The sequence below is a fragment of the Phalangium opilio genome, unplaced genomic scaffold, assembly GCF_054372755.1.
Source record: "Phalangium opilio isolate 3A_F unplaced genomic scaffold, DU_Popi_V2 ptg000098l_1, whole genome shotgun sequence".
NCBI classification, from domain to species: Eukaryota; Metazoa; Arthropoda; class Arachnida; order Opiliones; family Phalangiidae; genus Phalangium; species Phalangium opilio.
Genome location: NW_028324201.1, coordinates 2267362 through 2293894, shown reverse-complemented (window position 1 = coordinate 2293894; position 26533 = coordinate 2267362). Strand labels below are relative to the sequence as shown.

Here is a 26533-nt window from a genome sequence, read left to right as displayed (position 1 = left end):
ACAGAGCAAAAGATTCTAGGTTCGAGTCATGGCAAGCTCGGTATTAACATTTAAAGATGATTATTGGAATGTAACGGAAGGGAAATTTATAATTTGCAATGATTCAATAGCATTTAGATTAACCTCCAGCGGGCTTGTGGCGCAATGGATAACGCGTCTGCCTACGGAGCAGAAGATTCCAGGTTCGATTCCTGGCAAGGTCGGTATTAACATTTAAAGATGATTATTAGACTATAACGGAAGGGAAATTTAAAATATTGCAATGCTTCAATAGCATTTAGATAAACTTCCAACGGGCTTGTGGCGCAATGGATAACGCGTCTGCCTACAGAGCAGAAGATTTAAGGTTCGAGTCCTGGCAAGCTCGGTATTAACATTTAAAGATGATTATTGGAATGTAACGGAAGGGAAATTTAAAATATTGCATTGCTTCAATAGCATTTAGATAAACCTCCAACGGGCTTGTGGCGCAATGGATAACGCGTCTGCCTACAGAGTAAAAGATTCTAGGTTCGAGTCATGGCAAGCTCGGTGTTTATTTTAATTAAAGATCTTTTATGCGTCATAAAAATGCATAAATACAATGTTTGTAAAAGTTTTTGTTAGAACGAAGCAAGGGCTTGTGGCGTAATGGATAACGCGTCTGCCTTCGAAGCAGAAGATTCCAGGTTCGAGTCCTGGCAAGCTCGGTATTAACATTTAAAGATGATTATTAGAATATAACGGAAGGGAAATTTATAATATTGCAATGATTCAATAGCATTTAGATTAACCTCCAACGGGCTTGTGGCGCAATGGATAACGCGTCTGCCTACGGAGCAGAAGATTCCAGGTTCGATTCCTGGCAAGCTCGGTTTTAACATTTAAAGATGATTATTAGAATATAACGGAAGGGAAGTTTAAAATATTGCAATGCTTCAATAGCATTTAGACAAGCTTCCAACGGGCTTGTGGCGCAATGGATAACGCGTCTGCCTACAGAGCAGAAGATTTAAGGTTCGAGTCCTGGCAGGCTCGAAATTATCATTTAAAGATGATTATTGGAATGTAACGGAAGGGAAATTTAAAATATTGCAATGCTTCAATAGCATTTAGATAAACCTCCAACGGGCTTGTGGCGCAATGGATAACGCGTCTGCCTACAGAGCAAAAGATTCTAGGTTCGAGTCATGGCAAGCTCGGTATTAACATTTAAAGATGATTATTGGAATGTAACGGAAGGGAAATTTATAATTTGCAATGATTCAATAGCATTTAGATTAACCTCCAGCGGGCTTGTGGCGCAATGGATAACGCGTCTGCCTACGGAGCAGAAGATTCCAGGTTCGATTCCTGGCAAGGTCGGTATTAACATTTAAAGATGATTATGAGAATGTAACGGAAGGGAAATTTAAAATATTGCATTGCTTCAATAGCATTTAGATAAACCTCGAACGGGCTTGTGGCGCAATGGATAACGCGTCTGCCTACAGAGTAAAAGATTCTAGGTTCGAGTCATGGCAAGCTCGGTGTTTATTTTAATTAAAGATCTTTTATGCGTCATAAAAATGCATAAATACAATGTTTGTAAAAGTTTTTGTTAGAACGAAGCAAGGGCTTGTGGCGTAATGGATAACGCGTCTGCCTTCGAAGCAGAAGATTCCAGGTTCGAGTCCTGGCAAGCTCGGTATTAACATTTAAAGATGATTATTAGAATATAACGGAAGGGAAATTTATAATATTGCAATGATTCAATAGCATTTAGATTAACCTCCAACGGGCTTGTGGCGCAATGGATAACGCGTCTGCCTACGGAGCAGAAGATTCCAGGTTCGATTCCTGGCAAGCTCGGTTTTAACATTTAAAGATGATTATTAGAATATAACGGAAGGGAAGTTTAAAATATTGCAATGCTTCAATAGCATTTAGACAAGCTTCCAACGGGCTTGTGGCGCAATGGATAACGCGTCTGCCTACAGAGTAAAAGATTCTAGGTTCGTGTCCTGGCAAGCTCGGTATTAACATTTAAAGATGATTATTAGAATATAACGGAAGGGAAATTTATAATATTGCAATGCTTCAATAGCATTTAGATTAACCTCCAACGGGCTTGTGGCGCAATGGATAACGCGTCTGCCTTCGAAGCAGAAGATTCCAGGTTCGAGTCCTAGCAGCTCGGTATTAACATTTGAAGATGATTATTAGAATATAACGGAAGGGAAATTTATAATATTGCAATGCTTCAATAGCATTTAGATTAACCTCCAACGGGCTTGTGGCGCAATGGATAACGCGTCTGCCTACGGAGCAAAAGATTCTAGGTTCGAGTCATGGCAAGGTTGGTGTTTATTTTAACTAAAGATTTTATATGCGTCATAAAAATGCATAAATACAATGTTTGGAAACGTTTTTGATAGAACGAAGCAAGAGCTTGTGGCGTAATGGATAACGCGTCTGCCTTCGAAGCAGAAGATTCCAGGTTCGAGTCCTGGCAAGCTCGGTATTAACATTTAAAGATGATTATTAGAATATAACGGAACGGAAATTTATAATATTGCAATGCTTCAATAGCATTTAGATTAACCCCCAACGGGCTTGTGGCGCAATGGATAACGCGTCTTCCTTCGAAGCAGAAGATCCCAGGATCGAGTCCTGGCAAGCTCGGTATTAACATTTAAAGATGATTATGAGAATATAACGGAAGGGAAATTTATAATATTGCAATGCTTCAATAGCATTTAGATTAACATCCAACGGGCTTGTGGCGCAATGGAGAACGCGTCTGCCTTCGAAGCAGAAGATTCCAGGTTCGAGTCCTGGCAAGCTCGGTATAAACATTTAAAGATGATTATGAGAATATAACGGAAGAGAAATTTATAATATTGCAATGCTTCTATAGCATTAAGATTTACCTCCAACGGGCTTGTGGCGCAACGGATAACGCGGCTGCTTACGGAGCAAAAGATTCTAGGTGCGAGTCCTGGGAAGCTCGGTGTTTATTTAAATTGAAGATCTTTTATGCGTCATAAAAATGCATAAATACAATGTTTGGAAAAGTTTTTGATGGAACGAAGCAAGGGCTTGTGGCGTAATGGATAACGCGTCTGCCTACGGAGCAGAAGATTCCAGGTTCGAGTCCTGGCAAGCTCGGTATTAACATTCAAAGATGATTATTAGAATATAACGGGAGGGACATTTAAAATATTGCAATGGCTCAATAGCATTTAGATAAACCTCCAACGGGCTTGTGGCGCAATGGATAACGCGTCTGCCTTCGAAGCAGAAGATTCCAGGTTCGAGTCCTGGCAAGCTCGGTTTTAACATTTAAAGGTGATTATTAGAATATAACGGAAGGGAAGTTTAAAATATTGCAATGCTTCAATAGCATTTAGATAAACCTCCAACGGGCTTGTGGCGCAATGGATAACGCGTCTGCCTACAGAGCAAAAGATTCTAGGTTCGAGTCATGGCAAGCTCGGTGTTTATTTTAATTAAAGATCTTTTATGCGTCATAAAAATGCATAAATACAATGTTTGGAAATGTTTTTGATAGAACGAAGCAGGGGCTTGTGGCTTAATGGATAACGCGTCTGCCTTCGAAGCAGAAGATTCCAGGTTCGAGTCCTGGCAAGCTCGGTATTAACATTTAAAGATGATTTTCAGAATGTAACGGAATGGAAATTTATAATATTGCAATTATTCAATAGCATTTAGATTAACCTCCCACGGGCTTGTGGCGCAATGGATAACGCGTCTGCCTACGGAGCAAAAGATTCTAGGTTCGAGTCATGGCAAGCTTGGTGTTTATTTATTTAAAGATCTTTTATGCGTCATAAAAATGCATAAATACAATGTTTGGAAACGTTTTTGATAGAACGAAGCAAGAGCTTGTGGCGTAATGGATAACGCGTCTGACTTCGAAGCAGAAGATTCCAGGTTCGAGTCCTGGCAAGCTCGGTATTAACATTTAAAGATGATTATTAGAATATAACGGAAGGGAAATTTATAATATATCAATGCTTCAATAGCATTTGGATTAACCTCCAACGGGCTTGTGGCGCAATGGATAACGCGTCTGCCTACGGAGCAGAAGATTTAAGGTTCGAGTCCTGCAAGCTCGGTATTAACATTTAAAGATGATTATTGGAATGTAACGGAAGGGAAATTTATAATATTGCAATGCTTCAATAGCATTTAGATTAACCTCCAACGGGCTTGTGGCGCAACGGATAACGCGGCTGCCTACGGAGCAAAAGATTCTAGGTTCGAGTCATGGCAAGCTTGGTGTTCATTTTAATTAAAGATTTTTTATGCGTCATAAAAATGCATAAATACAATGTTTGGAAACGTTTTTGATAGAACGAAGCAAGAGCTTGTGGCGTAATGGATAACGCGTCTGCCTTCGAAGCAGAAGATTCCAGGTTCGAGTCTTGGCAAGCTCGGTATTAACATTTAAAGATGATTATTAGAATATAACGGAAGGGAAATTTATAATATTGCAATGCTTCAATAGCATTTAGATTAACCTCCAACGGGCTTGTGGCGCAATGGATAACGCGTCTGCCTTCGAAGCAGAAGATTCCAGGATCGAGTCCTGGCAAGCTCGGTATTAACATTTAAAGATGATTATGAGAATATAACGGAAGGGAAATTTATAATATTGCAATGCTTCAATAGCATTTAGATTAACCTCCAACGGGCTTGTGGCGCAATGGATAACGCGTCTGCCTTCGAAGCAGAAGATTCCAGGTTCGAGTCCTGGCAAGCTCGGTATAAACATTTAAAGATGATTATGAGAATATAACGGAAGAGTAATTTATAATATTGCAATGCTTCTATAGCATTTAGATTTACCTCCAACGGGCTTGTGGCGCAACGGATAACGCGGCTGCCTACGGAGCAAAAGATTCTAGGTGCGAGTCCTGGGAAGCTCGGTGTTTATTTAAATTGAAGATCTTTTATGCGTCATAAAAATGCATAAATACAATGTTTGGAAAAGTTTTTGATAGAACGAAGCAAGGGCTTTTAGCGTAATGGATAACGCGTCTGCCTTCGAAGCAGAAGATTCCAGAATCGAGTCCTAGCAGCTCGGTATTAACATTTAAAGATGATTATTAGAATATAACGGAAGGGAAATTTATAATATTGCAATGCTTCAATAGCATTTAGATTAACCTCCATCGGGTTTGTGGCGCAATGGATAACTTGTCTGCCTACGGAGCAAAAGATTCTAGGTTCGAGTCCTGGCAAGCTCGGTGTTTATTTTAATTAAAGATCTTTTATGCGTCATAAAAATGCATAAATACAATGTTTGGAAAAGTTTTTGATAGATCGAAGCAAGGGCTTGTGACGAAATGGATAACGCGTCTGCCTACGGAGCAGAAGATTCCAGGTTCGAGTCCTGGCAAGCTCGGTATTAACATTTAAAGATGATTATTAGAATATAACGGAAGGGAAATTTAAAATATTGCAATGGCTCAATAGCATTTAGATAAACCTCCAACGGGCTTGTGGCGCAATGGATAACGCGTCTGCCTACAGAGTAAAAGATTCTAGGTTCGAGTCATGGCAAGCTTGGTGTTTATTTTAATTAAAGATCTTTTATGCGTCATAAAAATGCATAAATACAATGTTTGGAAACGTTTTTGATAGAACGAAGCAAGAGCTTGTGGCGTAATGGATAACGCGTCTGCCTTCGAAGCAGAAGATTCCAGAATCGAGTCCTAGCAGCTCGGTATTAACATTTAAAGATGATTATTAGAATATAACGGAAGGGAAATTTATAATATTGCAATGCTTCAATAGCATTTAGATTAACCTCCATCGGGTTTGTGGCGCAATGGATAACTTGTCTGCCTACGGAGCAAAAGATTCTAGGTTCGAGTTCTGGCAAGCTCGGTGTTTATTTTAATTAAAGATCTTTTATGCGTCATAAAAATGCATAAATACAATGTTTGGAAAAGTTTTTGATAGATCGAAGCAAGGGCTTGTGGCGAAATGGATAACGCGTCTGCCTACGGAGCAGAAGATTCCAGGTTCGAGTCCTGGCAAGCTCGGTATTAACATTTAAAGATGATTATTAGAATATAACGGAAGGGAAATTTAAAATATTGCAATGGCTCAATAGCATTTAGATAAACCTCCAACGGGCTTGTGGCGCAATGGATAACGCGTCTGCCTACAGAGTAAAAGTTTCTAGGTTCGAGTCATGGCAAGCTTGGTGTTTATTTTAATTAAAGATCTTTTATGCGTCATAAAAATGCATAAATACAATGTTTGGAAACGTTTTTGATAGAACGAAGCAAGAGCTTGTGGCGTAATGGATAACGCGTCTGCCTTCGAAGCAGAAGATTCCAGGTTCGAGTCCTGGCAAGCTCGGTATTAACATTTAAAGATGATTATGAGAATATAACGGAAGGGAAATTTATAATATTGCAATGCTTCAATAGCATTTAGATTTACCTCCAACGGGCTTGTAGCGCAATGGATAACGCGTCTGCCTACGGAGCAGACGATTTAAGGTTCGAGTCCTGGCAGGCTCGGTATTATCATTTAAAGATGATTATTGGAATGTAACGGAAGGGAAATTTAAAATATTGCAATGCTTCAATAGCATTTAGATAAACCTCCAACGGGCTTGTGGCGTAATGGATAACGCGTCTGCCTACGGAGCAGAAGATTCCACGTTCGAGTCCTGGCAAGCTCGGTATTAACATTTAAAGATGATTATTAGAATATAACGGAAGGGAAATTTAAAATATTGCTATGGCTCAATAGCATTTAGATAAACCTCCAACGGGCTTGTGGCGCAACGGATAACGCGTCTGCCTACGGAGCAAAAGATTGTAGGTTCGAGTCATGGCAAGCTCGGTGTTTATTTTAATTAAAGATCTTTTATGCGTCATAAAAATGCATAAATACAATGTTTGGAAATGTTTTTGATAGAACGAAGCAGGGGCTTGTGGCTTAATGGATAACGCGTCTGCCTTCGAAGCAGAAGATTCCAGGTTCGAGTCCTGGCAAGCTCGGTATTAACATTTAAAGATGATTATGAGAATGTAACGGAAGGGAAATTTATAATATTGCAATGCTTCAATAGCATTTAGGCTAACCTCCAACTGGCTTCTGGCGCAATGGATAACGCGTCTGCCTACGGAGCAAAAGATTCTAGGTTCGAGTCATGGCAAGCTCGGTGTTTATTTTAATTAAAGATCTTTTATGCGTCATAAAAATGCATAAATACAATGTTTGGAAAAGTTTTTGATAGAACGAAGCAAGGGCTTTTAGCGTAATGGATAACGCGTCTGCCTTCGAAGCAGAAGGTTCCAGGTTCGAGTCCTAGCAGCTCGGTATTAACATTTAAAGATGATTATTAGAATATAACGGAAGGGAAATTTATAATACTGCAATGCTTCAATAGCATTTAGATTAACCTCTAACGGGCTTGTGGCGCAATGGATAACGCGTCTGCCTACAGAGCAGAACATTTAAGGTTCGAGTCCTGGCAGGCTCGGTATTATCATTTAAAGATGATTATTGGAATGTAACGGAAGGGAAATTTAAAATATTGCAATGCTTCAATAGCATTTAGATAAACCTCCAACGGGCTTGTGGCGTAATGGATAACGCGTCTGCCTACGGAGCAGAAGATTCCAGGTTCGAGTCCTGGCAAGCTCGGTATTAACATTTAAAGATGATTTTCAGAATGTAACGGAAGGGAAATTTGTAATATTGCAATGCTTCAATAGCATTTAGATTAACCTCCAACGGGCTTGTGGCGCAATGGATAACGCGTCTGCCTACGGAGCAAAAGATTCTAGGTTCGAGTCATGGCAGGCTCGGTGTTTATTTTAATTAAAGATCTTTTATGCGTCATAAAAATGCATAAATACAATGTTTGGAAAAGTTTTTGATACAACGAAGCAAGGGCTTGTGGCGTAATGGATAACGTGTCTGCCTACGGAGCAGAAGATTCCAGGTTCGAGTCCTGGCAAGCTCGGTATTAACATTTAAAGATGATTATTAGAATATAACGGAAGGGAAATTTATAATATATCAATGCTTCAATAGCATTTGGATTAACCTCCAACGGGCTTGTGGCGCAATGGATAACGCGTCTGCCTACGGAGCAAAAGATTCTAGGTGCGAATTCTGGGAAGCTCGGTGTTTATTTAAATTGAAGACCTTTTGTGCGTCATAAAAATGCATAAATACAATGTTTGGAAAAGTTTTTGATAGAACGAAGCAAGGGCTTTTAGCGTAATGGATAACGCGTCTGCCTTCGAAGCAGAAGGTTCCAGAATCGAGTCCTAGCAGCTCGGTATTAACATTTAAAGATTATTATTAGAATATAACGGAAGGGAAATTTATAATATTGCAATGCTTCAATAGCATTTAGATTAACCTCCAACGGGCTTGTGGCGCAATGGATAACGCGTCTGCCTTCGAAGCAGAAGATTCCAGGATCGAGTCCTGGCAAGCTCGGTATTAACATTTAAAGATGATTATGAGAATATAACGGAAGGGAAATTTATAATATTGCAATGCTTCAATAGCATTTAGATTAACCTCCAACGGGCTTGTGGCGCAATGGATAACGCGTCTGCCTTCGAAGCAGAAGATTCCAGGTTCGAGTCCTGGCAAGCTCGGTATAAACATTTAAAGATGATTATGAGAATATAACGGAAGGGAAATTTATAATATTGCAATGCTTCTATAGCATTTAGATTTACCTCCAACGGGCTTGTGGCGCAACGGATAACGCGGCTGCCTACGGAGCAAAAGATTCTAGGTGCGAGTCCTGGGAAGCTCGGTGTTTATTTAAATTGAAGATCTTTTATGCGTCATAAAAATGCATAAATACAATGTTTGGAAAAGTTTTTGATAGAACGAAGCAAGGGCTTTTAGCGTAATGGATAACGCGTCTGCCTTCGAAGCAGAAGATTCCAGAATCGAGTCCTAGCAGCTCTGTATTAACATTTAAAGATGATTATTAGAATATAACGGAAGGGAAATTTATAATATTGCAATGCTTCAATAGCATTTAGATTAACCTCCATCGGGTTTGTGGCGCAATGGATAACTTGTCTGCCTACGGAGCAAAAGATTCAAGGTTCGAGTCCTGGCAAGCTCGGTGTTTATTTTAATTAAAGATCTTTTATGCGTCATAAAAATGCATAAATACAATGTTTGGAAAAGTTTTTGATAGAACGAAGCAAGGGCTTGTGGCGAAATGGATAACGCGTCTGCCTACGGAGCAGAAGATTCCAGGTTCGAGTCCTGGCAAGCTCGGTATTAACATTTAAAGATGATTATTAGAATATAACGGAAGGGAAATTTAAAATATTGCAATGGCTCAATAGCATTTAGATAAACCTCCAACGGGCTTGTGGCGTAATGGATAACGCGTCTGCCTACGGAGCAGAAGATTCCAGGTTCAAGTCCTGGCAAGCTCGGTATTAACATTTAAAGATGATTATTAGAATATAACGGAAGGGAAATTTAAAATATTGCAATGGCTCAATAGCGTTTAGATAAACCTCCAACGGGCTTGTGGCGCAATGGATAACGCGTCTGCCTACAGAGCAAAAGATTCTAGGTTCGAGTCATGGCAAGCTTGGTGTTTATTTTAATTAAAGATCTTTTATGCGTCAAAAAAATGCATAAATACAATGTTTGGTAACGTTTTTGATAGAACGAAGCAAGAGTTTATGGCGTAATGGATAACGCGTCTGCCTTCGAAGCAGAAGATTCCAGGTTCGAGTCCTGGCAAGCTCGGTATTAACATTTAAAGATGATTATGAGAATATAACGGAAGGGAAATTTAAAATATTGCAATGCTTCAATAGCATTTAGATTTACCTCCAACGGGCTTGTAGCGCAATGGATAACGCGTCTGCCTACAGAGCAGACGATTTAAGGTTCGAGTCCTGGCAAGCTCGGTATTAACATTTAAAGATGATTATTGGAATGTAACGGAAGGGAAATTTATAATATTGCAATGATTCAATAGCATTTAGATTAACCTCCCACGGGCTTGTGGCGCAATGGATAACGCGTCTGCCTACGGAGCAGAAGATTCCAGGTTTGAGTCCTGGGAAGCTCGGTTTTTATTTAAATTGAAGATCTTTTATGCGTCATAAAAATGCATAAATACAATGTTTGGAAACGTTTTTGATAGAACGAAGCAAGGGCTTTTAGCGTAATGGATAACGCGTCTGCCTTCGAAGCAGAAGATTCCAGGTTCGAGTCCTGGCAAGCTCGGTATTAACATTTAAAGATGATTATTAGAATATAACGGAAGGGAAATTTATAATATTGCAATGCTTCAATAGCATTTAGATTAACCTCCAACGGGCTTGTGGCGTAATGGATAACGCGTCTGCCTACGGAGCAGAAGATTCCAGGTTCGAGTCCTGGCAAGCTCGGTATTAACATTTAAAGATGATTATTAGAATATAACGGAAGGGAAATTTAAAATATTGCTATGGCTCAATAGCATTTAGATAAACCTCCAACGGGCTTGTGGCGCAACGGATAACGCGTCTGCCTACAGAGCAAAAGATTCTAGGTTCGAGTCATGGCAAGCTTGGTGTTTATTTTAATTAAAGATCTTTTATGAGTCATAAAAATGCATAAATACAATGTTTGGAAACGTTTTTGATAGAACGAAGCAAGAGCTTGTGGCGTAATGGATAACGCGTCTGCCTTCGAAGCAGAAGATTCCAGGTTCGAGTCCTGGCAAGCTCGGTATTAACATTTAAAGATGATTATTAGAATATAACGGAAGGGAAATTTAAAATATTGCAATGCTTCAATAGCATTTAGATAAACTTCCGACGGACTTGTGGCGCAATGGATAACGCGTCTGCCTTCGAAGCAGAAGATTCCAGGTTCGAGTCCTGGCAAGCTCGGTATTAACATTTAAAGATGATTATTAGAATATAACGGAAGGGAAATTTATAATATTGCAACGCTTCAATAGCATTTAGATTAACTTCCAACGGAATTATGGCGCAATGGATAACGCGTTTGCCTACGGAGCGAAAGATTCCAGGTTCGAGTCCTGGCAAGCTCGGTGTTTATTTTAATTAAAGATCTTTTATGCGTCATAAAAATGCATAAATACAATGTTTGGAAAAGTTTTTGATAGAACGAAGCAAGGGCTTGTAGCGTAATGGATAACGCGTCTGCCTTCGAAGCAGAAGATTCCAGGTTCGAGTCCTGGCAAGCTCGGTATTAACATTTAAAGATGATTATTAGAATATAACGGAAGGGAAATTTATAATATTGCAATGCTTCAATAGCATTTAGATTTACCTCCAACGGGCTTGTAGCGCAATGGATAACGCGTCTGCCTACGGAGCAGACGATTTAAGGTTCGAGTCCTGGCAAGCTCGGTATTAACATTTAAAGATGATTATGAGAATATAACGGAAGGGAAATTTATAATATTGCAATGCTTCAATAGCATTTTGATTTACCTTCAACGGGCTTGTAGCGCAATGGATAACGCGTCTGCCTACGGAGCAGACGATTTAAGGTTCGAGTCCTGGCAAGCTCGGTATTAACATTTAAAGATGATTATTGGAATGTAACGGAAGGGAAATTTATAATATTGCAATTATTCAATAGCATTTAGATTAACCTCCCACGGGCTTGTGGCGCAATGGATAACGCGTCTGCCTACGGAGCAAAAGATTCTAGGTTCGAGTCATGGCAAGCTTGGTGTTTATTTTATTTAAAGATCTTTTATAAGTCATAAAAATGCATAAATACAATGTTTGGAAACGTTTTTGATAGAACGAAGCAAGAGCTTGTGGCGTAATGGATAACGCGTCTGCCTTCGAAGCAGAAGATTCCAGGTTCGAGTCCTGGCAAGCTCGGAATTAACATTTAAAGATGATTATTAGAATATAACGGAAGGGAAATTTATAATATTGCAGTGCTTCAATAGCATTTGGATTAACCTCCAACGGGCTTGTGACGCAATGGATAACGCGTCTGCCTACGGAGCAGAAGATTTAAGGTTCGAGTCCTGCAAGCTCGGTATTAACATTTAAAGATGATTATTGGAATGTAACGGAAGGGAAATTTATAATATTGCAATGCTTCAATAGCATTTAGATTAACCTCCAACGGGCTTGTGGCGCAATGGATAACAATTCTGCCTACGGAGCAGAAGATTCCAGGCTCGAGTCCTGGCAAGCTCGGTATTAACATTTAAAGATGATTATTAGAATATAACGGAAGGGAAATTTAAAATATTGCAATGGCTCAATAGCATTTAGATAAACCTCCAACGGGCTTGTGGCGCAATGGATAACGCGTCTGCCTACAGAGCAAAAGATTCTAGGTTCGAGTCATGGCAAGCTTGGTGTTTATTTTAATTAAAGATCTTTTATGCGTCATAAAAATGCATAAATACAATGTTTGGAAAAGTTTTTGATAGAACGAAGCAAGGGCTTGTGGCGAAATGGATAACGCGTCTGCCTACGGAGCAGAAGATTCCAGGTTCGAGTCCTGGCAAGCTCGGTATTAACATTTAAAGATGATTATTAGAATATAACGGAAGGGAAATTTAAAATATTGCAATGGCTCAATAGCATTTAGATAAACCTCCAACGGGCTTGTGGCGTAATGGATAACGCGTCTGCCTACGGAGCAGAAGATTCCAGGTTCAAGTCCTGGCAAGCTCGGTATTAACATTTAAAGATGATTATTAGAATATAACGGAAGGGAAATTTAAAATATTGCAATGGCTCAATAGCGTTTAGATAAACCTCCAACGGGCTTGTGGCGCAATGGATAACGCGTCTGCCTACAGAGCAAAAGATTCTAGGTTCGAGTCATGGCAAGCTTGGTGTTTATTTTAATTAAAGATCTTTTATGCGTCAAAAAAATGCATAAATACAATGTTTGGTAACGTTTTTGATAGAACGAAGCAAGAGTTTATGGCGTAATGGATAACGCGTCTGCCTTCGAAGCAGAAGATTCCAGGTTCGAGTCCTGGCAAGCTCGGTATTAACATTTAAAGATGATTATGAGAATATAACGGAAGGGAAATTTAAAATATTGCAATGCTTCAATAGCATTTAGATTTACCTCCAACGGGCTTGTAGCGCAATGGATAACGCGTCTGCCTACAGAGCAGACGATTTAAGGTTCGAGTCCTGGCAAGCTCGGTATTAACATTTAAAGATGATTATTGGAATGTAACGGAAGGGAAATTTATAATATTGCAATGATTCAATAGCATTTAGATTAACCTCCCACGGGCTTGTGGCGCAATGGATAACGCGTCTGCCTACGGAGCAGAAGATTCCAGGTTTGAGTCCTGGGAAGCTCGGTTTTTATTTAAATTGAAGATCTTTTATGCGTCATAAAAATGCATAAATACAATGTTTGGAAACGTTTTTGATAGAACGAAGCAAGGGCTTTTAGCGTAATGGATAACGCGTCTGCCTTCGAAGCAGAAGATTCCAGGTTCGAGTCCTGGCAAGCTCGGTATTAACATTTAAAGATGATTATTAGAATATAACGGAAGGGAAATTTATAATATTGCAATGCTTCAATAGCATTTAGATTAACCTCCAACGGGCTTGTGGCGTAATGGATAACGCGTCTGCCTACGGAGCAGAAGATTCCAGGTTCGAGTCCTGGCAAGCTCGGTATTAACATTTAAAGATGATTATTAGAATATAACGGAAGGGAAATTTAAAATATTGCTATGGCTCAATAGCATTTAGATAAACCTCCAACGGGCTTGTGGCGCAACGGATAACGCGTCTGCCTACAGAGCAAAAGATTCTAGGTTCGAGTCATGGCAAGCTTGGTGTTTATTTTAATTAAAGATCTTTTATGAGTCATAAAAATGCATAAATACAATGTTTGGAAACGTTTTTGATAGAACGAAGCAAGAGCTTGTGGCGTAATGGATAACGCGTCTGCCTTCGAAGCAGAAGATTCCAGGTTCGAGTCCTGGCAAGCTCGGTATTAACATTTAAAGATGATTATTAGAATATAACGGAAGGGAAATTTAAAATATTGCAATGCTTCAATAGCATTTAGATAAACTTCCGACGGACTTGTGGCGCAATGGATAACGCGTCTGCCTTCGAAGCAGAAGATTCCAGGTTCGAGTCCTGGCAAGCTCGGTATTAACATTTAAAGATGATTATTAGAATATAACGGAAGGGAAATTTATAATATTGCAACGCTTCAATAGCATTTAGATTAACTTCCAACGGAATTATGGCGCAATGGATAACGCGTTTGCCTACGGAGCGAAAGATTCCAGGTTCGAGTCCTGGCAAGCTCGGTGTTTATTTTAATTAAAGATCTTTTATGCGTCATAAAAATGCATAAATACAATGTTTGGAAAAGTTTTTGATAGAACGAAGCAAGGGCTTGTAGCGTAATGGATAACGCGTCTGCCTTCGAAGCAGAAGATTCCAGGTTCGAGTCCTGGCAAGCTCGGTATTAACATTTAAAGATGATTATTAGAATATAACGGAAGGGAAATTTATAATATTGCAATGCTTCAATAGCATTTAGATTTACCTCCAACGGGCTTGTAGCGCAATGGATAACGCGTCTGCCTACGGAGCAGACGATTTAAGGTTCGAGTCCTGGCAAGCTCGGTATTAACATTTAAAGATGATTATGAGAATATAACGGAAGGGAAATTTATAATATTGCAATGCTTCAATAGCATTTTGATTTACCTTCAACGGGCTTGTAGCGCAATGGATAACGCGTCTGCCTACGGAGCAGACGATTTAAGGTTCGAGTCCTGGCAAGCTCGGTATTAACATTTAAAGATGATTATTGGAATGTAACGGAAGGGAAATTTATAATATTGCAATTATTCAATAGCATTTAGATTAACCTCCCACGGGCTTGTGGCGCAATGGATAACGCGTCTGCCTACGGAGCAAAAGATTCTAGGTTCGAGTCATGGCAAGCTTGGTGTTTATTTTATTTAAAGATCTTTTATAAGTCATAAAAATGCATAAATACAATGTTTGGAAACGTTTTTGATAGAACGAAGCAAGAGCTTGTGGCGTAATGGATAACGCGTCTGCCTTCGAAGCAGAAGATTCCAGGTTCGAGTCCTGGCAAGCTCGGAATTAACATTTAAAGATGATTATTAGAATATAACGGAAGGGAAATTTATAATATTGCAGTGCTTCAATAGCATTTGGATTAACCTCCAACGGGCTTGTGACGCAATGGATAACGCGTCTGCCTACGGAGCAGAAGATTTAAGGTTCGAGTCCTGCAAGCTCGGTATTAACATTTAAAGATGATTATTGGAATGTAACGGAAGGGAAATTTATAATATTGCAATGCTTCAATAGCATTTAGATTAACCTCCAACGGGCTTGTGGCGCAATGGATAACAATTCTGCCTACGGAGCAGAAGATTCCAGGCTCGAGTCCTGGCAAGCTCGGTATTAACATTTAAAGATGATTATTAGAATATAACGGAAGGGAAATTTAAAATATTGCAATGGCTCAATAGCATTTAGATAAACCTCCAACGGGCTTGTGGCGCAATGGATAACGCGTCTGCCTACAGAGCAAAAGATTCTAGGTTCGAGTCATGGCAAGCTTGGTGTTTATTTTAATTAAAGATCTTTTATGCGTCATAAAAATGCATAAATACAATGTTTGGAAACGTTTTTGATAGAACGAAGCAAGAGCTTGTGGCGTAATGGATAACGCGTCTGCCTTCGAAGCAGAAGATTCCAGGTTCGAGTCCTGGCAAGCTCGGTATTAACATTTAAAGATGATTATGAGAATATAACGGAAGGGAAATTTAAAATATTGCAATGCTTCAATAGCATTTAGATTTACCTCCAACGGGCTTGTAGCGCAATGGATAACGCGTCTGCCTACAGAGCAGACGATTTAAGGTTCGAGTCCTGGCAAGCTCGGTATTAACATTTAAAGATGATCATTGGAATGTAACGGAAGGGAAATTTATAATATTGCAATGATTCAATAGCATTTAGATTAACCTCCCACGGGCTTGTGGCGCAATGGATAACGCGTCTGCCTACGGAGCAGAAGATTCCAGGTTTGAGTCCTGGGAAGCTCGGTTTTTATTTAAATTGAAGATCTTTTATGCGTCATAAAAATGCATAAATACAATGTTTGGAAACGTTTTTGATAGAACGAAGAAAGGGCTTTTAGCGTAATGGATAACGCGTCTGCCTTCGAAGCAGAAGATTCCAGGTTCGAGTCCTAGCAGCTCGGTATTAACATTTAAAGATGATTATTAGAATATAACGGAAGGGAAATTTATAATATTGCAATGCTTCAATAGCATTTAGATTAACCTCCAACGGGCTTGTGGCGTAATGGATAACGCGTCGGCCTACGGAGCAGAAGATTCCAGGTTCGAGTCCTGGCAAGCTCGGTATTAACATTTAAAGATGATTATTAGAATATAACGGAAGGGAAATTTAAAATATTGCTATGGCTCAATAGCATTTAGATAAACCTCCAACGGGCTTGTGGCGCAACGGATAACGCGTCTGCCTACAGAGCAAAAGATTCTAGGTTCGAGTCATGGCAAGCTTGGTGTTTATTTTAATTAAAGATCTTTTATGAGTCATAAAAATGCATAAATACAATGTTTGGAAACGTTTTTGATAGAACGAAGCAAGAGCTTGTGGCGTAATGGATAACGCGTCTGCCTTCGAAGCAGAAGATTCCAGGTTCGAGTCCTGGCAAGCTCGGTATTAACATTTAAAGATGATTATTAGAATATAACGGAAGGGAAATTTAAAATATTGCAATGCTTCAATAGCATTTAGATAAACTTCCGACGGACTTGTGGCGCAATGGATAACGCGTCTGCCTTCGAAGCAGAAGATTCCAGGTTCGAGTCCTGGCAAGCTCGGTATTAACATTTAAAGATGATTATTAGAATATAACGGAAGGGAAATTTATAATATTGCAATGCTTCAATAGCATTTAGATTAACTTCCAACGGGCTTATGGCGCAATGGATAACGCGTTTGCCTACGGAGCGAAAGATTCCAGGTTCGAGTCCTGGCAACCTCGGTGTTTATTTTAATTAAAGATCTTTTATGCGTCATAAAAATGCATAAATACAATGTTTGTAAAAGTTTTTGATAGAACGAAGCAAGGGCTTGTAGCGTAATGGATAACGCGTCTGCCTTCGAAGCAGAAGATTCCAGGTTCGAGTCCTGGCAAGCTCGGTATTAACATTTAAAGATGATTATTAGAATATAACGGAAGGGAAATTTATAATATTGCAATGCTTCAATAGCATTTAGATTTACCTCCAACGGGCTTGTAGCGCAATGGATAACGCGTCTGCCTACGGAGCAGACGATTTAAGGTTCGAGTCCTGGCAAGCTCGGTATTAACATTTAAAGATGATTATGAGAATATAACGGAAGGGAAATTTATAATATTGCAATGCTTCAATAGCATTTAGATTTACTTTCAACGGGCTTGTAGCGCAATGGATAACGCGTCTGCCTACGGAGCAGACGATTTAAGGTTCGAGTCCTGGCAAGCTCGGTATTAACATTTAAAGATGATTATTGGAATGTAACGGAAGGGAAATTTATAATATTGCAATTATTCAATAGCATTTAGATTAACCTCCCACGGGCTTGTGGCGCAATGGATAACGCGTCTGCCTACGGAGCAAAAGATTCTAGGTTCGAGTAATGGCAAGCTTGGTGTTTATTTTATTTAAAGATCTTTTATAAGTCATAAAAATGCATAAATACAATGTTTGGAAACGTTTTTGATAGAACGAAGCAAGAGCTTGTGGCGTAATGGATAACGCGTCTGCCTTCGAAGCAGAAGATTCCAGGTTCGAGTCCTGGCAAGCTCGGAATTAACATTTAAAGATGATTATTAGAATATAACGGAAGGGAAATTTATAATATTGCAGTGCTTCAATAGCATTTGGATTAACCTCCAACGGGCTTGTGACGCAATGGATAACGCGTCTGCCTACGGAGCAGAAGATTTAAGGTTCGAGTCCTGCAAGCTCGGTATTAACATTTAAAGATGATTATTGGAATGTAACGGAAGGGAAATTTATAATATTGCAATGCTTCAATAGCATTTAGATTAACCTCCAACGGGCTTGTGGCGCAATGGATAACAATTCTGCCTACGGAGCAGAAGATTCCAGGTTCGAGTCCTGGCAAGCTCGGTATTAACATTTAAAGATGATTATTAGAATATAACGGAAGGGAAATTTAAAATATTGCAATGGCTCAATAGCATTTAGATAAACCTCCAACGGGCTTGTGGCGCAATGGATAACGCGTCTGCCTACAGAGCAAAAGATTCTAGGTTCGAGTCATGGCAAGCTTGGTGTTTATTTTAATTAAAGATCTTTTATGCGTCATAAAAATGCATAAATACAATGTTTGGAAACGTTTTTGATAGAACGAAGCAAGAGCTTGTGGCGTAATGGATAACGCGTCTGCCTTCGAAGCAGAAGATTCCAGGTTCGAGTCCTGGCAAGCTCGGTATTAACATTTAAAGATGATTATGAGAATATAACGGAAGGGAAATTTAAAATATTGCAATGCTTCAATAGCATTTAGATTTACCTCCAACGGGCTTGTAGCGCAATGGATAACGCGTCTGCCTACAGAGCAGACGATTTAAGGTTCGAGTCCTGGCAAGCTCGGTATTAACATTTAAAGATGATCATTGGAATGTAACGGAAGGGAAATTTATAATATTGCAATGATTCAATAGCATTTAGATTAACCTCCCACGGGCTTGTGGCGCAATGGATAACGCGTCTGCCTACGGAGCAAAAGATTCTAGATTCGAGTCCTGGGAAGCTCGGTTTTTATTTAAATTGAAGATCTTTTATGCGTCATAAAAATGCATAAATACAATGTTTGGAAACGTTTTTGATAGAACGAAGCAAGGGCTTTTAGCGTAATGGATAACGCGTCTGCCTTCGAAGCAGAAGATTCCAGGTTCGAGTCCTAGCAGCTCGGTATTAACATTTAAAGATGATTATTAGAATATAACGGAAGGGAAATTTATAATATTGCAATGCTTCGATAGCATTTAGATTAACCTCCAACGGGCTTGTGGCGTAATGGATAACGCGTCTGCCTACGGAGCAGAAGATTCCAGGTTCGAGTCCTGGCAAGCTCGGTATTAACATTTAAAGATGATTATTAGAATATAACGGAAGGGAAATTTAAAATATTGCTATGGCTCAATAGCATTTAGATAAACCTCCAACGGGCTTGTGGCGCAACGGATAACGCGTCTGCCTACAGAGCAAAAGATTCTAGGTTCGAGTCATGGCAAGCTTGGTGTTTATTTTAATTAAAGATCTTTTATGAGTCATAAAAATGCATAAATACAATGTTTGGAAACGTTTTTGATAGAACGAAGCAAGAGCTTGTGGCGTAATGGATAACGCGTCTGCCTTCGAAGCAGAAGATTCCAGGTTCGAGTCCTGGCAAGCTCGGTATTAACATTTAAAGATGATTATTAGAATATAACGGAAGGGAAATTTAAAATATTGCAATGCTTCAATAGCATTTAGATAAACTTCCGACGGACTTGTGGCGCAATGGATAACGCGTCTGCCTTCGAAGCAGAAGATTCCAGGTTCGAGTCCTGGCAAGCTCGGTATTAACATTTAAAGATGATTATTAGAATATAACGGAAGGGAAATTTATAATATTGCAATGCTTCAATAGCATTTAGATTAACTTCCAACGGGCTTATGGCGCAATGGATAACGCGTTTGCCTACGGAGCGAAAGATTCCAGGTTCGAGTCCTGGCAACCTCGGTGTTTATTTTAATTAAAGATCTTTTATGCGTCATAAAAATGCATAAATACAATGTTTGTAAAAGTTTTTGATAGAACGAAGCAAGGGCTTGTAGCGTAATGGATAACGCGTCTGCCTTCGAAGCAGAAGATTCCAGGTTCGAGTCCTGGCAAGCTCGGTATTAACATTTAAAGATGATTATTAGAATATAACGGAAGGGAAATTTATAATATTGCAATGCTTCAATAGCATTTAGATTTACCTCCAACGGGCTTGTAGCGCAATGGATAACGCGTCTGCCTACGGAGCAGACGATTTAAGGTTCGAGTCCTGGCAAGCTCGGTATTAACATTTAAAGATGATTATTGGAATGTAACGGAAGGGAAATTTATAATATTGCAATTATTCAATAGCATTTAGATTAACCTCCCACGGGCTTGTGGCGCAATGGATAACGCGTCTGCCTACGGAGCAAAAGATTCTAGGTTCGAGTAATGGCAAGCTTGGTGTTTATTTTATTTAAAGATCTTTTATAAGTCATAAAAATGCATAAATACAATGTTTGGAAACGTTTTTGATAGAACGAAGCAAGAGCTTGTGGCGTAATGGATAACGCGTCTGCCTTCGAAGCAGAAGATTCCAGGTTCGAGTCCTGGCAAGCTCGGAATTAACATTTAAAGATGATTATTAGAATATAACGGAAGGGAAATTTATAATATTGCAGTGCTTCAATAGCATTTGGATTAACCTCCAACGGGCTTGTGACGCAATGGATAACGCGTCTGCCTACGGAGCAGAAGATTTAAGGTTCGAGTCCTGCAAGCTCGGTATTAACATTTAAAGATGATTATTGGAATGTAGCGGAAGGGAAATTTATAATATTGCAATGCTTCAATAGCATTTAGATTAACCTCCAACGGGCTTGTGGCGCAATGGATAACAATTCTGCCTACGGAGCAGAAGATTCCAGGTTCGAGTCCTGGCAAGCTCGGTATTAACATTTAAAGATGATTATTAGAATATAACGGAAGGGAAATTTAAAATATTGCAATGGCTCAATAGCATTTAGATAAACCTCCAACGGGCTTGTGGCGCAATGGATAACGCGTCTGCCTACAGAGCAAAAGATTCTAGGTTCGAGTCATGGCAAGCTTGGTGTTTATTTTAATTAAAGATCTTTTATGCGTCATAAAAATGCATAAATACAATGTTTGGAAACGTTTTTGATAGAACGAAGCAAGAGCTTGTGGCGTAATGGATAACGCGTCTGCCTTCGAAGCAGAAGATTCCAGGTTCGAGTCCTGGCAAGCTCGGTGTTAACATTTAAAGATGATTATGAGAATATAACGGAAGGGAAATTTAAAATATTGCAATGCTTCAATAGCATTTAGATTTACCTCCAACGGGCTTGTAGCGCAATGGATAACGCGTCTGCCTACAGAGCAGACGATTTAAGGTTCGAGTCCTGGCAAGCTCGGTATTAACATTTAAAGATGATCATTGGAATGTAACGGAAGGGAAATTTATAATATTGCAATGATTCAATAGCATTTAGATTAACCTCCCACGGGCTTGTGGCGCAATGGATAACGCGTCTGCCTACGGAGCAAAAGATTCTAGATTCGAGTCCTGGGAAGCTCGGTTTTTATTTAAATTGAAGATCTTTTATGCGTCATAAAAATGCATAAATACAATGTTTGGAAACGTTTTTGATAGAACGAAGCAAGGGCTTTTAGCGTAATGGATAACGCGTCTGCCTTCGAAGCAGAAGATTCCAGGTTCGAGTCCTAGCAGCTCGGTATTAACATTTAAAGATGATTATTAGAATATAACGGAAGGGAAATTTATAATATTGCAATGCTTCGATAGCATTTAGATTAACCTCCAACGGGCTTGTGGCGTAATGGATAACGCGTCTGCCTACGGAGCAGAAGATTCCAGGTTCGAGTCCTGGCAAGCTCGGTATTAACATTTAAAGATGATTATTAGAATATAACGGAAGGGAAATTTAAAATATTGCTATGGCTCAATAGCATTTAGATAAACCTCCAACGGGCTTGTGGCGCAACGGATAACGCGTCTGCCTACAGAGCAAAAGATTCTAGGTTCGAGTCATGGCAAGCTTGGTGTTTATTTTAATTAAAGATCTTTTATGAGTCATAAAAATGCATAAATACAATGTTTGGAAACGTTTTTGATAGAACGAAGCAAGAGCTTGTGGCGTAATGGATAACGCGTCTGCCTTCGATGCAGAAGATTCCAGGTTCGAGTCCTGGCAAGCTCGGTATTAACATTTAAAGATGATTATTAGAATATAACGGAAGGGAAATTTATAATATTGCAGTTTTTCAATAGCATTTGGATTAACCTCCAACGGGCTTGTGGCGCAATGGATAACGCGTCTGCCTACGGAGCAGAAGATTTAAGGTTCGAGTCCTGCAAGCTCGGTATGAACATTTAAAGATGATTATTGGAATGTAACGGAAGGGAAATTTATAATATTGCAATGCTTCAATAGCATTTAGATTAACCTCCAACGGGCTTGTGGCGCAATGGATAACAATTCTGCCTACGGAGCAGAAGATTCCAGGTTCGAGTCCTGGCAAGCTCGGTATTAACATTTAAAGATGATTATTAGAATATAACGGAAGGGAAATTTAAAATATTGCAATGCTTCAATAGCATTTAGATAAACTTCCGACGGACTTGTGGCGCAATGGATAACGCGTCTGCCTTCGAAGCAGAAGATTCCAGGTTCGAGTCCTGGCAAGCTCGGTATTAACATTTAAAGATGATTATTAGAATATAACGGAAGGAAAATTTATAATATTGCAATGCTTCAATAGCATTTAGATTAACTTCCAACGGGCTTATGGCGCAATGGATAACGCGTCTGCCTACGGAGCGAAAGATTCCAGGTTCGAGTCCTGGCAAGCTCGGTGTTTATTTTAATTAAAGATCTTTTATGAGTCATAAAAATGCATAAATACAATGTTTGGAAACGTTTTTGATAGAACGAAGCAAGAGCTTGTGGCGTAATGGATAACGCGTCTGCCTACGGAGCAGACGATTTAAGGTTCGAGTCCTGGCAAGCTCGGTATTAACATTTAAAGATGATTATGAGAATATAACGGAAGGGAAATTTATAATATTGCAATGCTTCAATAGCATTTAGATTTACTTTCAACGGGCTTGTAGCGCAATGGATAACGCGTCTGCCTACGGAGCAGACGATTTAAGGTTCGAGTCCTGGCAAGCTCGGTATTAACATTTAAAGATGATTATTGGAATGTAACGGAAGGGAAATTTATAATATTGCAATTATTCAATAGCATTTAGATTAACCTCCCACGGGCTTGTGGCGCAATGGATAACGCGTCTGCCTACGGAGCAAAAGATTCTAGGTTCGAGTAATGGCAAGCTTGGTGTTTATTTTATTTAAAGATCTTTTATAAGTCATAAAAATGCATAAATACAATGTTTGGAAACGTTTTTGATAGAACGAAGCAAGAGCTTGTGGCGTAATGGATAACGCGTCTGCCTTCGAAGCAGAAGATTCCAGGTTCGAGTCCTGGCAAGCTCGGAATTAACATTTAAAGATGATTATTAGAATATAACGGAAGGGAAATTTATAATATTGCAGTGCTTCAATAGCATTTGGATTAACCTCCAACGGGCTTGTGACGCAATGGATAACGCGTCTGCCTACGGAGCAGAAGATTTAAGGTTCGAGTCCTGCAAGCTCGGTATTAACATTTAAAGATGATTATTGGAATGTAACGGAAGGGAAATTTATAATATTGCAATGCTTCAATAGCATTTAGATTAACCTCCAACGGGCTTGTGGCGCAATGGATAACAATTCTGCCTACGGAGCAGAAGATTCCAGGTTCGAGTCCTGGCAAGCTCGGTATTAACATTTAAAGATGATTATTAGAATATAACGGAAGGGAAATTTAAAATATTGCAATGGCTCAATAGCATTTAGATAAACCTCCAACGGGCTTGTGGCGCAATGGATAACGCGTCTGCCTACAGAGCAAAAGATTCTAGGTTCGAGTCATGGCAAGCTTGGTGTTTATTTTAATTAAAGATCTTTTATGCGTCATAAAAATGCATAAATACAATGTTTGGAAACGTTTTTGATAGAACGAAGCAAGAGCTTGTGGCGTAATGGATAACGCGTCTGCCTTCGAAGCAGAAGATTCCAGGTTCGAGTCCTGGCAAGCTCGGTATTAACATTTAAAGATGATTATGAGAATATAACGGAAGGGAAATTTAAAATATTGCAATGCTTCAATAGCATTTAGATTTACCTCCAACGGGCTTGTAGCGCAATGGATAACGCGTCTGCCTACAGAGCAGACGATTTAAGGTTCGAGTCCTGGCAAGCTCGGTATTAACATTTAAAGATGATCATTGGAATGTAACGGAAGGGAAATTTATAATATTGCAATGATTCAATAGCATTTAGATTAACCTCCCACGGGCTTGTGGCGCAATGGATAACGCGTCTGCCTACGGAGCAAAAGATTCTAGATTCGAGTCCTGGGAAGCTCGGTTTTTATTTAAATTGAAGATCTTTTATGCGTCATAAAAATGCATAAATACAATGTTTGGAAACGTTTTTGATAGAACGAAGCAAGGGCTTTTAGCGTAATGGATAACGCGTCTGCCTTCGAAGCAGAAGATTCCAGGTTCGAGTCCTAGCAGCTCGGTATTAACATTTAAAGATGATTATTAGAATATAACGGAAGGGAAATTTATAATATTGCAATGCTTCGATAGCATTTAGATTAACCTCCAACGGGCTTGTGGCGTAATGGATAACGCGTCTGCCTACGGAGCAGAAGATTCCAGGTTCGAGTCCTGGCAAGCTCGGTATTAACATTTAAAGATGATTATTAGAATATAACGGAAGGGAAATTTAAAATATTGCTATGGCTCAATAGCATTTAGATAAACCTCCAACGGGCTTGTGGCGCAACGGATAACGCGTCTGCCTACAGAGCAAAAGATTCTAGGTTCGAGTCATGGCAAGCTTGGTGTTTATTTTAATTAAAGATCTTTTATGAGTCATAAAAATGCATAAATACAATGTTTGGAAACGTTTTTGATAGAACGAAGCAAGAGCTTGTGGCGTAATGGATAACGCGTCTGCCTTCGAAGCAGAAGATTCCAGGTTCGAGTCCTGGCAAGCTCGGTATTAACATTTAAAGATGATTATTAGAATATAACGGAAGGGAAATTTAAAATATTGCAATGCTTCAATAGCATTTAGATAAACTTCCGACGGACTTGTGGCGCAATGGATAACGCGTCTGCCTTCGAAGCAGAAGATTCCAGGTTCGAGTCCTGGCAAGCTCGGTATTAACATTTAAAGATGATTATTAGAATATAACGGAAGGGAAATTTATAATATTGCAATGCTTCAATAGCATTTAGATTAACTTCCAACGGGCTTATGGCGCAATGGATAACGCGTTTGCCTACGGAGCGAAAGATTCCAGGTTCGAGTCCTGGCAACCTCGGTGTTTATTTTAATTAAAGATCTTTTATGCGTCATAAAAATGCATAAATACAATGTTTGTAAAAGTTTTTGATAGAACGAAGCAAGGGCTTGTAGCGTAATGGATAACGCGTCTGCCTTCGAAGCAGAAGATTCCAGGTTCGAGTCCTGGCAAGCTCGGTATTAACATTTAAAGATGATTATTAGAATATAACGGAAGGGAAATTTATAATATTGCAATGCTTCAATAGCATTTAGATTTACCTCCAACGGGCTTGTAGCGCAATGGATAACGCGTCTGCCTACGGAGCAGACGATTTAAGGTTCGAGTCCTGGCAAGCTCGGTATTAACATTTAAAGATGATTATTGGAATGTAACGGAAGGGAAATTTATAATATTGCAATTATTCAATAGCATTTAGATTAACCTCCCACGGGCTTGTGGCGCAATGGATAACGCGTCTGCCTACGGAGCAAAAGATTCTAGGTTCGAGTAATGGCAAGCTTGGTGTTTATTTTATTTAAAGATCTTTTATAAGTCATAAAAATGCATAAATACAATGTTTGGAAACGTTTTTGATAGAACGAAGCAAGAGCTTGTGGCGTAATGGATAACGCGTCTGCCTTCGAAGCAGAAGATTCCAGGTTCGAGTCCTGGCAAGCTCGGAATTAACATTTAAAGATGATTATTAGAATATAACGGAAGGGAAATTTATAATATTGCAGTGCTTCAATAGCATTTGGATTAACCTCCAACGGGCTTGTGACGCAATGGATAACGCGTCTGCCTACGGAGCAGAAGATTTAAGGTTCGAGTCCTGCAAGCTCGGTATTAACATTTAAAGATGATTATTGGAATGTAGCGGAAGGGAAATTTATAATATTGCAATGCTTCAATAGCATTTAGATTAACCTCCAACGGGCTTGTGGCGCAATGGATAACAATTCTGCCTACGGAGCAGAAGATTCCAGGTTCGAGTCCTGGCAAGCTCGGTATTAACATTTAAAGATGATTATTAGAATATAACGGAAGGGAAATTTAAAATATTGCAATGGCTCAATAGCATTTAGATAAACCTCCAACGGGCTTGTGGCGCAATGGATAACGCGTCTGCCTACAGAGCAAAAGATTCTAGGTTCGAGTCATGGCAAGCTTGGTGTTTATTTTAATTAAAGATCTTTTATGCGTCATAAAAATGCATAAATACAATGTTTGGAAACGTTTTTGATAGA

At 39.4% G+C, this 26533-nt stretch overlaps 70 non-coding genes across 70 annotated transcripts; all 70 read left to right on the top strand.

Moving 5' to 3' along the window:
* The first annotated feature begins 130 nt into the window (after positions 1-130).
* TRNAR-ACG (transfer RNA arginine (anticodon ACG)) lies at positions 131-203 on the top strand. Its single transcript has one exon. It is a non-coding gene; the product is annotated as a tRNA-Arg (tRNA).
* A 91-nt stretch (positions 204-294) lies between these two features.
* Positions 295-367, top strand: TRNAC-ACA (transfer RNA cysteine (anticodon ACA)). Its single transcript has one exon. It is a non-coding gene; the product is annotated as a tRNA-Cys (tRNA).
* A 249-nt stretch (positions 368-616) lies between these two features.
* Positions 617-689, top strand: TRNAR-UCG (transfer RNA arginine (anticodon UCG)). The gene has a single exon. It is a non-coding gene; the product is annotated as a tRNA-Arg (tRNA).
* A 91-nt stretch (positions 690-780) lies between these two features.
* Positions 781-853, top strand: TRNAR-ACG (transfer RNA arginine (anticodon ACG)). Its single transcript has one exon. It is a non-coding gene; the product is annotated as a tRNA-Arg (tRNA).
* Positions 854-1271: 418 nt separating this feature from the next.
* On the top strand, positions 1272-1344 carry TRNAR-ACG (transfer RNA arginine (anticodon ACG)). The gene has a single exon. It is a non-coding gene; the product is annotated as a tRNA-Arg (tRNA).
* Positions 1345-1593: 249 nt separating this feature from the next.
* Positions 1594-1666, top strand: TRNAR-UCG (transfer RNA arginine (anticodon UCG)). The gene has a single exon. It is a non-coding gene; the product is annotated as a tRNA-Arg (tRNA).
* A 91-nt stretch (positions 1667-1757) lies between these two features.
* TRNAR-ACG (transfer RNA arginine (anticodon ACG)) lies at positions 1758-1830 on the top strand. Its single transcript has one exon. It is a non-coding gene; the product is annotated as a tRNA-Arg (tRNA).
* Positions 1831-2406: 576 nt separating this feature from the next.
* Positions 2407-2479, top strand: TRNAR-UCG (transfer RNA arginine (anticodon UCG)). Its single transcript has one exon. It is a non-coding gene; the product is annotated as a tRNA-Arg (tRNA).
* Positions 2480-2570: 91 nt separating this feature from the next.
* On the top strand, positions 2571-2643 carry TRNAR-UCG (transfer RNA arginine (anticodon UCG)). Its single transcript has one exon. It is a non-coding gene; the product is annotated as a tRNA-Arg (tRNA).
* Positions 2644-2734: 91 nt separating this feature from the next.
* Positions 2735-2807, top strand: TRNAR-UCG (transfer RNA arginine (anticodon UCG)). Its single transcript has one exon. It is a non-coding gene; the product is annotated as a tRNA-Arg (tRNA).
* Positions 2808-3056: 249 nt separating this feature from the next.
* TRNAR-ACG (transfer RNA arginine (anticodon ACG)) lies at positions 3057-3129 on the top strand. Its single transcript has one exon. It is a non-coding gene; the product is annotated as a tRNA-Arg (tRNA).
* A 91-nt stretch (positions 3130-3220) lies between these two features.
* On the top strand, positions 3221-3293 carry TRNAR-UCG (transfer RNA arginine (anticodon UCG)). Its single transcript has one exon. It is a non-coding gene; the product is annotated as a tRNA-Arg (tRNA).
* Positions 3294-3542: 249 nt separating this feature from the next.
* On the top strand, positions 3543-3615 carry TRNAR-UCG (transfer RNA arginine (anticodon UCG)). Its single transcript has one exon. It is a non-coding gene; the product is annotated as a tRNA-Arg (tRNA).
* A 248-nt stretch (positions 3616-3863) lies between these two features.
* On the top strand, positions 3864-3936 carry TRNAR-UCG (transfer RNA arginine (anticodon UCG)). The gene has a single exon. It is a non-coding gene; the product is annotated as a tRNA-Arg (tRNA).
* Positions 3937-4348: 412 nt separating this feature from the next.
* Positions 4349-4421, top strand: TRNAR-UCG (transfer RNA arginine (anticodon UCG)). The gene has a single exon. It is a non-coding gene; the product is annotated as a tRNA-Arg (tRNA).
* Positions 4422-4512: 91 nt separating this feature from the next.
* On the top strand, positions 4513-4585 carry TRNAR-UCG (transfer RNA arginine (anticodon UCG)). Its single transcript has one exon. It is a non-coding gene; the product is annotated as a tRNA-Arg (tRNA).
* A 91-nt stretch (positions 4586-4676) lies between these two features.
* TRNAR-UCG (transfer RNA arginine (anticodon UCG)) lies at positions 4677-4749 on the top strand. Its single transcript has one exon. It is a non-coding gene; the product is annotated as a tRNA-Arg (tRNA).
* A 570-nt stretch (positions 4750-5319) lies between these two features.
* On the top strand, positions 5320-5392 carry TRNAR-ACG (transfer RNA arginine (anticodon ACG)). Its single transcript has one exon. It is a non-coding gene; the product is annotated as a tRNA-Arg (tRNA).
* Positions 5393-5962: 570 nt separating this feature from the next.
* Positions 5963-6035, top strand: TRNAR-ACG (transfer RNA arginine (anticodon ACG)). The gene has a single exon. It is a non-coding gene; the product is annotated as a tRNA-Arg (tRNA).
* Positions 6036-6284: 249 nt separating this feature from the next.
* Positions 6285-6357, top strand: TRNAR-UCG (transfer RNA arginine (anticodon UCG)). Its single transcript has one exon. It is a non-coding gene; the product is annotated as a tRNA-Arg (tRNA).
* Positions 6358-6612: 255 nt separating this feature from the next.
* On the top strand, positions 6613-6685 carry TRNAR-ACG (transfer RNA arginine (anticodon ACG)). Its single transcript has one exon. It is a non-coding gene; the product is annotated as a tRNA-Arg (tRNA).
* A 249-nt stretch (positions 6686-6934) lies between these two features.
* On the top strand, positions 6935-7007 carry TRNAR-UCG (transfer RNA arginine (anticodon UCG)). Its single transcript has one exon. It is a non-coding gene; the product is annotated as a tRNA-Arg (tRNA).
* A 576-nt stretch (positions 7008-7583) lies between these two features.
* Positions 7584-7656, top strand: TRNAR-ACG (transfer RNA arginine (anticodon ACG)). Its single transcript has one exon. It is a non-coding gene; the product is annotated as a tRNA-Arg (tRNA).
* A 249-nt stretch (positions 7657-7905) lies between these two features.
* On the top strand, positions 7906-7978 carry TRNAR-ACG (transfer RNA arginine (anticodon ACG)). Its single transcript has one exon. It is a non-coding gene; the product is annotated as a tRNA-Arg (tRNA).
* A 412-nt stretch (positions 7979-8390) lies between these two features.
* On the top strand, positions 8391-8463 carry TRNAR-UCG (transfer RNA arginine (anticodon UCG)). Its single transcript has one exon. It is a non-coding gene; the product is annotated as a tRNA-Arg (tRNA).
* A 91-nt stretch (positions 8464-8554) lies between these two features.
* On the top strand, positions 8555-8627 carry TRNAR-UCG (transfer RNA arginine (anticodon UCG)). Its single transcript has one exon. It is a non-coding gene; the product is annotated as a tRNA-Arg (tRNA).
* A 570-nt stretch (positions 8628-9197) lies between these two features.
* Positions 9198-9270, top strand: TRNAR-ACG (transfer RNA arginine (anticodon ACG)). Its single transcript has one exon. It is a non-coding gene; the product is annotated as a tRNA-Arg (tRNA).
* A 91-nt stretch (positions 9271-9361) lies between these two features.
* On the top strand, positions 9362-9434 carry TRNAR-ACG (transfer RNA arginine (anticodon ACG)). The gene has a single exon. It is a non-coding gene; the product is annotated as a tRNA-Arg (tRNA).
* A 249-nt stretch (positions 9435-9683) lies between these two features.
* TRNAR-UCG (transfer RNA arginine (anticodon UCG)) lies at positions 9684-9756 on the top strand. Its single transcript has one exon. It is a non-coding gene; the product is annotated as a tRNA-Arg (tRNA).
* Positions 9757-10011: 255 nt separating this feature from the next.
* Positions 10012-10084, top strand: TRNAR-ACG (transfer RNA arginine (anticodon ACG)). The gene has a single exon. It is a non-coding gene; the product is annotated as a tRNA-Arg (tRNA).
* Positions 10085-10169: 85 nt separating this feature from the next.
* Positions 10170-10242, top strand: TRNAR-UCG (transfer RNA arginine (anticodon UCG)). The gene has a single exon. It is a non-coding gene; the product is annotated as a tRNA-Arg (tRNA).
* Positions 10243-10333: 91 nt separating this feature from the next.
* Positions 10334-10406, top strand: TRNAR-ACG (transfer RNA arginine (anticodon ACG)). The gene has a single exon. It is a non-coding gene; the product is annotated as a tRNA-Arg (tRNA).
* A 249-nt stretch (positions 10407-10655) lies between these two features.
* TRNAR-UCG (transfer RNA arginine (anticodon UCG)) lies at positions 10656-10728 on the top strand. The gene has a single exon. It is a non-coding gene; the product is annotated as a tRNA-Arg (tRNA).
* A 91-nt stretch (positions 10729-10819) lies between these two features.
* TRNAR-UCG (transfer RNA arginine (anticodon UCG)) lies at positions 10820-10892 on the top strand. The gene has a single exon. It is a non-coding gene; the product is annotated as a tRNA-Arg (tRNA).
* Positions 10893-11141: 249 nt separating this feature from the next.
* Positions 11142-11214, top strand: TRNAR-UCG (transfer RNA arginine (anticodon UCG)). Its single transcript has one exon. It is a non-coding gene; the product is annotated as a tRNA-Arg (tRNA).
* Positions 11215-11791: 577 nt separating this feature from the next.
* TRNAR-UCG (transfer RNA arginine (anticodon UCG)) lies at positions 11792-11864 on the top strand. The gene has a single exon. It is a non-coding gene; the product is annotated as a tRNA-Arg (tRNA).
* Positions 11865-12440: 576 nt separating this feature from the next.
* Positions 12441-12513, top strand: TRNAR-ACG (transfer RNA arginine (anticodon ACG)). The gene has a single exon. It is a non-coding gene; the product is annotated as a tRNA-Arg (tRNA).
* A 91-nt stretch (positions 12514-12604) lies between these two features.
* On the top strand, positions 12605-12677 carry TRNAR-ACG (transfer RNA arginine (anticodon ACG)). The gene has a single exon. It is a non-coding gene; the product is annotated as a tRNA-Arg (tRNA).
* Positions 12678-12926: 249 nt separating this feature from the next.
* TRNAR-UCG (transfer RNA arginine (anticodon UCG)) lies at positions 12927-12999 on the top strand. The gene has a single exon. It is a non-coding gene; the product is annotated as a tRNA-Arg (tRNA).
* A 255-nt stretch (positions 13000-13254) lies between these two features.
* Positions 13255-13327, top strand: TRNAR-ACG (transfer RNA arginine (anticodon ACG)). The gene has a single exon. It is a non-coding gene; the product is annotated as a tRNA-Arg (tRNA).
* An 85-nt stretch (positions 13328-13412) lies between these two features.
* Positions 13413-13485, top strand: TRNAR-UCG (transfer RNA arginine (anticodon UCG)). Its single transcript has one exon. It is a non-coding gene; the product is annotated as a tRNA-Arg (tRNA).
* Positions 13486-13576: 91 nt separating this feature from the next.
* Positions 13577-13649, top strand: TRNAR-ACG (transfer RNA arginine (anticodon ACG)). Its single transcript has one exon. It is a non-coding gene; the product is annotated as a tRNA-Arg (tRNA).
* Positions 13650-13898: 249 nt separating this feature from the next.
* TRNAR-UCG (transfer RNA arginine (anticodon UCG)) lies at positions 13899-13971 on the top strand. The gene has a single exon. It is a non-coding gene; the product is annotated as a tRNA-Arg (tRNA).
* A 91-nt stretch (positions 13972-14062) lies between these two features.
* TRNAR-UCG (transfer RNA arginine (anticodon UCG)) lies at positions 14063-14135 on the top strand. Its single transcript has one exon. It is a non-coding gene; the product is annotated as a tRNA-Arg (tRNA).
* A 249-nt stretch (positions 14136-14384) lies between these two features.
* On the top strand, positions 14385-14457 carry TRNAR-UCG (transfer RNA arginine (anticodon UCG)). Its single transcript has one exon. It is a non-coding gene; the product is annotated as a tRNA-Arg (tRNA).
* A 577-nt stretch (positions 14458-15034) lies between these two features.
* Positions 15035-15107, top strand: TRNAR-UCG (transfer RNA arginine (anticodon UCG)). Its single transcript has one exon. It is a non-coding gene; the product is annotated as a tRNA-Arg (tRNA).
* Positions 15108-15683: 576 nt separating this feature from the next.
* On the top strand, positions 15684-15756 carry TRNAR-UCG (transfer RNA arginine (anticodon UCG)). Its single transcript has one exon. It is a non-coding gene; the product is annotated as a tRNA-Arg (tRNA).
* A 255-nt stretch (positions 15757-16011) lies between these two features.
* On the top strand, positions 16012-16084 carry TRNAR-ACG (transfer RNA arginine (anticodon ACG)). The gene has a single exon. It is a non-coding gene; the product is annotated as a tRNA-Arg (tRNA).
* A 248-nt stretch (positions 16085-16332) lies between these two features.
* Positions 16333-16405, top strand: TRNAR-ACG (transfer RNA arginine (anticodon ACG)). Its single transcript has one exon. It is a non-coding gene; the product is annotated as a tRNA-Arg (tRNA).
* Positions 16406-16654: 249 nt separating this feature from the next.
* Positions 16655-16727, top strand: TRNAR-UCG (transfer RNA arginine (anticodon UCG)). Its single transcript has one exon. It is a non-coding gene; the product is annotated as a tRNA-Arg (tRNA).
* A 91-nt stretch (positions 16728-16818) lies between these two features.
* On the top strand, positions 16819-16891 carry TRNAR-UCG (transfer RNA arginine (anticodon UCG)). Its single transcript has one exon. It is a non-coding gene; the product is annotated as a tRNA-Arg (tRNA).
* A 249-nt stretch (positions 16892-17140) lies between these two features.
* On the top strand, positions 17141-17213 carry TRNAR-UCG (transfer RNA arginine (anticodon UCG)). Its single transcript has one exon. It is a non-coding gene; the product is annotated as a tRNA-Arg (tRNA).
* Positions 17214-17790: 577 nt separating this feature from the next.
* On the top strand, positions 17791-17863 carry TRNAR-UCG (transfer RNA arginine (anticodon UCG)). The gene has a single exon. It is a non-coding gene; the product is annotated as a tRNA-Arg (tRNA).
* A 576-nt stretch (positions 17864-18439) lies between these two features.
* On the top strand, positions 18440-18512 carry TRNAR-UCG (transfer RNA arginine (anticodon UCG)). Its single transcript has one exon. It is a non-coding gene; the product is annotated as a tRNA-Arg (tRNA).
* A 576-nt stretch (positions 18513-19088) lies between these two features.
* TRNAR-ACG (transfer RNA arginine (anticodon ACG)) lies at positions 19089-19161 on the top strand. Its single transcript has one exon. It is a non-coding gene; the product is annotated as a tRNA-Arg (tRNA).
* Positions 19162-19410: 249 nt separating this feature from the next.
* On the top strand, positions 19411-19483 carry TRNAR-UCG (transfer RNA arginine (anticodon UCG)). The gene has a single exon. It is a non-coding gene; the product is annotated as a tRNA-Arg (tRNA).
* Positions 19484-19574: 91 nt separating this feature from the next.
* On the top strand, positions 19575-19647 carry TRNAR-UCG (transfer RNA arginine (anticodon UCG)). The gene has a single exon. It is a non-coding gene; the product is annotated as a tRNA-Arg (tRNA).
* A 249-nt stretch (positions 19648-19896) lies between these two features.
* On the top strand, positions 19897-19969 carry TRNAR-UCG (transfer RNA arginine (anticodon UCG)). Its single transcript has one exon. It is a non-coding gene; the product is annotated as a tRNA-Arg (tRNA).
* A 413-nt stretch (positions 19970-20382) lies between these two features.
* On the top strand, positions 20383-20455 carry TRNAR-UCG (transfer RNA arginine (anticodon UCG)). The gene has a single exon. It is a non-coding gene; the product is annotated as a tRNA-Arg (tRNA).
* A 576-nt stretch (positions 20456-21031) lies between these two features.
* Positions 21032-21104, top strand: TRNAR-UCG (transfer RNA arginine (anticodon UCG)). The gene has a single exon. It is a non-coding gene; the product is annotated as a tRNA-Arg (tRNA).
* Positions 21105-21680: 576 nt separating this feature from the next.
* TRNAR-ACG (transfer RNA arginine (anticodon ACG)) lies at positions 21681-21753 on the top strand. Its single transcript has one exon. It is a non-coding gene; the product is annotated as a tRNA-Arg (tRNA).
* Positions 21754-22002: 249 nt separating this feature from the next.
* TRNAR-UCG (transfer RNA arginine (anticodon UCG)) lies at positions 22003-22075 on the top strand. Its single transcript has one exon. It is a non-coding gene; the product is annotated as a tRNA-Arg (tRNA).
* Positions 22076-22493: 418 nt separating this feature from the next.
* Positions 22494-22566, top strand: TRNAR-UCG (transfer RNA arginine (anticodon UCG)). Its single transcript has one exon. It is a non-coding gene; the product is annotated as a tRNA-Arg (tRNA).
* A 735-nt stretch (positions 22567-23301) lies between these two features.
* On the top strand, positions 23302-23374 carry TRNAR-UCG (transfer RNA arginine (anticodon UCG)). Its single transcript has one exon. It is a non-coding gene; the product is annotated as a tRNA-Arg (tRNA).
* A 576-nt stretch (positions 23375-23950) lies between these two features.
* Positions 23951-24023, top strand: TRNAR-UCG (transfer RNA arginine (anticodon UCG)). The gene has a single exon. It is a non-coding gene; the product is annotated as a tRNA-Arg (tRNA).
* A 576-nt stretch (positions 24024-24599) lies between these two features.
* Positions 24600-24672, top strand: TRNAR-ACG (transfer RNA arginine (anticodon ACG)). Its single transcript has one exon. It is a non-coding gene; the product is annotated as a tRNA-Arg (tRNA).
* Positions 24673-24921: 249 nt separating this feature from the next.
* Positions 24922-24994, top strand: TRNAR-UCG (transfer RNA arginine (anticodon UCG)). Its single transcript has one exon. It is a non-coding gene; the product is annotated as a tRNA-Arg (tRNA).
* A 91-nt stretch (positions 24995-25085) lies between these two features.
* TRNAR-UCG (transfer RNA arginine (anticodon UCG)) lies at positions 25086-25158 on the top strand. The gene has a single exon. It is a non-coding gene; the product is annotated as a tRNA-Arg (tRNA).
* Positions 25159-25407: 249 nt separating this feature from the next.
* TRNAR-UCG (transfer RNA arginine (anticodon UCG)) lies at positions 25408-25480 on the top strand. Its single transcript has one exon. It is a non-coding gene; the product is annotated as a tRNA-Arg (tRNA).
* A 413-nt stretch (positions 25481-25893) lies between these two features.
* Positions 25894-25966, top strand: TRNAR-UCG (transfer RNA arginine (anticodon UCG)). The gene has a single exon. It is a non-coding gene; the product is annotated as a tRNA-Arg (tRNA).
* Positions 25967-26533: the final 567 nt, after the last annotated feature.